The sequence below is a fragment of the Pseudophryne corroboree genome, chromosome 6 (genome assembly GCF_028390025.1).
Source record: "Pseudophryne corroboree isolate aPseCor3 chromosome 6, aPseCor3.hap2, whole genome shotgun sequence".
NCBI lineage: Eukaryota > Metazoa > Chordata > Amphibia > Anura > Myobatrachidae > Pseudophryne > Pseudophryne corroboree.
This window is the reverse complement of record NC_086449.1, coordinates 168243090-168247963: the sequence shown is the minus strand read 5'-3', so window position 1 is coordinate 168247963 and position 4874 is coordinate 168243090.

Here is a 4874-nt window from a genome sequence, read left to right as displayed (position 1 = left end):
TATACCACCTACCTGTTGTGGTTTTTTTTTCTATCTTCTTGATACTAGTAGCTTACTTTAGGGGTCTGCAGTGCTGACAGTGTCCAGCAGGTCCGTCATTATATAATATATACCTGTCCGGCTGCAGTAGTGATATATATATATTTTTTATATCATTATCATCCAGTCTATATTAGCAGCAGACGCAGTAAGGTAGTCCACGGCTGTAGCTACCTCTGTGTCGGCAGTCGCTCGTCCATCCATAATTGTATACCACCTACCTGTTGTGTTTTTTTTTTTTTTCTATCTTCTTGATACTAGTAGCTTACTTTAGGAGTCTGCAGTGCTGACAGTGTCCAGCAGGTCCGTCATTATATAATATATACCTGTCCGGCTACAGTAGTGATATATATATTTTTTATATCATTATCATCCAGTCTATATTAGCAGCAGACGCAGTACGGTAGTCCACGGCTGTAGCTACCTCTGTGTCGGCAGTCGCTCGTCCATCCATAATTGTATACCACCTACCTGTGGTGTTTTTTTTTTTTCTATCTTCTTGATACTAGTAGCTTACTTTAGGAGTCTGCAGTGCTGACAGTGTCCAGCAGGTCCGTCATTATATAATATATACCTGTCCGGCTGCAGTAGTGATATATATATTTTTTATATCATTATCATCCAGTCTATATTAGCAGCAGACGCAGTACGGTAGTCCACGGCTGTAGCTACCTCTGTGTCGGCAGTCGCTCGTCCATCCATAAGTATACTAGTATCCATCCATCTCCATTGTTTACCTGAGGTGCCTTTTAGTTGTGCCTATTAAAATATGGAGAACAAAAATGTTGAGGTTCCAAAAATAGGGAAAGATCAAGATCGACTTCCACCTCGTGCTGAAGCTGCTGCCACTAGTCATGGCTGAGACGATGAAATGCCATCAATGTCGTCTGCCAAGGCCGATGCCCAATGTCATAGTACAGAGCATGTAAAATCCAAAACACCAAATATCAGTAAAAAAAGGACTCAAAAATCTAAAATAAAATTGTCGGAGGAGAAGCGTAAACTTGCCAATATGCCATTTACCACACGGAGTGGCAAGGAACGGCTGAGGCCCTGGCCTATGTTCATGGCTAGTGGTTCAGCTTCACATGAGGATGGAAGTACTCAGCCTCTTGCTAGAAAAATGAAAAGACTCAAGCTGGCAAAAGCACAGCAAAGAACTGTGCGTTCTTCGAAATCACAAATCCACAAGGAGAGTCCAATTGTGTCATTTGCGATGCCTGACCTTCCCAACACTGGACGTGAAGAGCATGCGCCTTCCACCATTTGCACGCCCCCTGCAAGTGCTGGAAGGAGCACCCGCAGTCCAGTTCCTGATAGTCAGATTGAAGATGTCAGTGTTGAAGTACACCAGGATGAGGAGGATATGGGTGTTGCTGGCGCTGGGGAGGAAATTGACCAGGAGGATTCTGATGGTGAGGTGGTTTGTTTAAGTCAGGCACCCGGGGAGACACCTGTTGTCCGTGGGAGGAATAGGGCCATTGACATGCCTGGTGAAAATACCAAAAAAATCAGCTCTTCGGTGTGGAAGTATTTCAACAGAAATGCGGACAACATTTGTCAAGCCGTGTGTTGCCTTTGTCAAGCTGTAATAAGTAGGGGTAAGGACGTTAACCACCTCGGAACATCCTCCCTTATACGTCACCTGCAGCGCATTCATCATAAGTCAGTGACAAGTTCAAAAACTTTGGGCGACAGCGGAAGCAGTCCACTGACCAGTAAATCCCTTCCTCTTGTAACCAAGCTCACGCAAACCACCCCACCAACTCCCTCAGTGTCAATTTCCTCCTTCCCCAGGAATGCCAATAGTCCTGCAGGCCATGTCACTGGCAATTCTGACGAGTCCTCTCCTGCCTGGGATTCCTCCGATGCATCCTTGCGTGTAACGCCTACTGCTGCTGGCGCTGCTGTTGTTGCTGCTGGGAGTCGATGGTCATCCCAGAGGGGAAGTCGTAAGACCACTTTTACTACTTCCACCAAGCAATTGACTGTCCAACAGTCCTTTGCGAGGAAGATGAAATATCACAGCAGTCATCCTGCTGCAAAGCGGATAACTGAGGCCTTGGCATCCTGGGCGGTGAGAAACGTGGTTCCGGTATCCATCATTACTGCAGAGCCAACTAGAGACTTGTTGGAGGTACTGTGTCCCCGGTACCAAATACCATCTAGGTTCCATTTCTCTAGGCAGGCGATACCGAAAATGTACACAGACCTCAGAAAAAGACTCACCAGTGTCCTAAAAAATGCAGTTGTACCCAATGTCCACTTAACCACGGACATGTGGACAAGTGGAGCAGGGCAGGCTCAGGACTATATGACTGTGACAGCCCACTGGGTAGATGTATGGACTCCCGCCGCAAGAACAGCAGCGGCGGCACCAGTAGCAGCATCTCGCAAATGCCAACTCTTTCCTAGGCAGGCTACGCTTTGTATCACCGCTTTCCAGAATACGCACACAGCTGAAAACCTCTTACGGCAACTGAGGAAGATCATCGCGGAATGGCTTACCCCAATTGGACTCTCCTGTGGATTTGTGGCATCGGACAACGCCAGCAATATTGTGTGTGCATTAAATCTGGGCAAATTCCAGCACGTCCCATGTTTTCCACATACCTTGAATTTGGTGGTGCAGAATTATTTAAAAAACGAGAGGGGCGTGCAAGAGATGCTGTCGGTGGCCAGAAGAATTGCGGGACACTTTCGGCGTACAGGCACCACGTACAGAAGACTGGAGCACCACCAAAAACGCCTGAACCTGCCCTGCCATCATCTGAAGCAAGAAGTGGTAACGAGGTGGAATTCAACCCTCTATATGCTTCAGAGGTTGGAGGAGCAGCAAAAGGCCATTCAAGCCTATGCAACTGAGCACGATATAGGAGGTGGAATGCACCTGTCTCAAGCGCAGTGGAGAATAATTTCAACGTTGTGCAAGGTTCTGCAACCTTTTGAACTTGCCACACGTGAAGTCAGTTCAGACACTGCCAGCCTGAGTCAGGTCATTCCCCTCATCAGGCTTTTGCAGAAGAAGCTGGAGACATTGAAGGAGGAGCTAACACAGAGCGATTCCGCTAGGCATGTGGGACTTGTGGATGGAGCCCTTAATTCACTTAACAAGGATTCACGGGTGGTCAATCTGTTGAAATCAGAGCACTACATTTTGGCCACCGTGCTCGATCCTAGATTTAAAACCTACTTTGGATCTCTCTTTCCGGCAGACACAAGTCTGCTGGGGTTCAAAGAACTGCTGGTGACAAAATTGTCAAGTCAAGCAGAACGCGACCTGTCAACATCTCCTCCTTCACATTCTCCCGCAACTGGGGGTGCGAGGAAAAGGCTCAGAATTCCGAGCCCACCCGCTGGCGGTGATGCAGGGCAGTCTGGAGCGACTGCTGATGCTGACATCTGGTCCGGACTGAAGGACCTGACAACGATTACGGACATGTCGTCTACTGTCACTGCATATGATTCTCTCCCCATTGAAAGAATGGTGGAGGATTATATGAGTGACCGCATCCAAGTAGGCACGTCAGACAGTCCGTACTTATACTGGCAGGAAAAAGAGGCAATTTGGAGGCCCTTGCACAAACTGGCTTTATTCTACCTAAGTTGCCCTCCCACAAGTGTGTACTCCGAAAGAGTGTTTAGTGCCGCCGCTCACCTTGTCAGCAATCGGCGTACGAGGTTACATCCAGAAAATGTGGAGAAGATGATGTTCATTAAAATGAATTATAATCAATTCCTCCGTGGAGACATTCACCAGCAGCAATTGCCTCCACAAAGTACACAGGGAGCTGAGATGGTGGATTCCAGTGGGGACGAATTGATAATCTGTGAGGAGGGGGATGTACACGGTGATATATCGGAGGATGATGATGAGGTGGACATCTTGCCTCTGTAGAGCCAGTTTGTGCAAGGAGAGATTAATTGCTTCTTTTTTGGTGGGGGTCCAAACCAACCCGTCATTTCAGTCACAGTCGTGTGGCAGATCCTGTCACTGAAATGATGGGTTGGTTAAAGTGTGCATGTCCTGTTTATACAACATAAGGGTGGGTGGGAGGGCCCAAGGACAATTCCATCTTGCACCTCTTTTTTCTTTCATTTTTCTTTGCGTCATGTGCTGTTTGGGGAGTAGTTTTTGGAAGGGCCATCCTGCGTGACACTGCAGTGCCACTCCTAGATGGGCCAGGTGTTTGTGTCGGCCACTTGGGTCGCTTATCTTAGTCACACAGCTACCTCATTGCGCCTCTTTTTTTCTTTGCGTCATGTGCTGTTTGGGGGGTGTTTTTTGGAAGGGCCATCCTGCGTGACACTGCAGTGCCACTCCTAGATGGGCCAGGTGTTTGTGTCGGCCACTTGGGTCGCTTATCTTAGTCACACAGCTACCTCATTGCGCCTCTTTTTTTCTTTGCGTCATGTGTTGTTTGGGGGGTGTTTTTTGGAAGGGCCATCCTGCGTGACACTGCAGTGCCACTCCTAGATAGGCCAGGTGTTTGTATCGGCCACTAGGGTCGCTTATCTTAGTCACACAGCTACCTCATTGCGCATCTTTTTTTTCTTCTTTGCGTCATGTGCTGTTTGGGGAGTAGTTTTTTGAAGGGCCATCCTGCGTGACACTGCAGTGACACTCCTAGATGGGCCAGGTGTTTGTGTCGGCCACTTGGGTCGCTTATCTTAGTCACACAGCTACCTCATTGCGCCTCTTTTTTTCTTTGCGTCATGTGCTGTTTGGGGGGTGTTTTTTGGAAGGGCCATCCTGCGTGACACTGCAGTGCCACTCCTAGATGGGCCAGGTGTTTGTGTCGGCCACTAGGGTCGCTTATCTTAGTCACACAGCT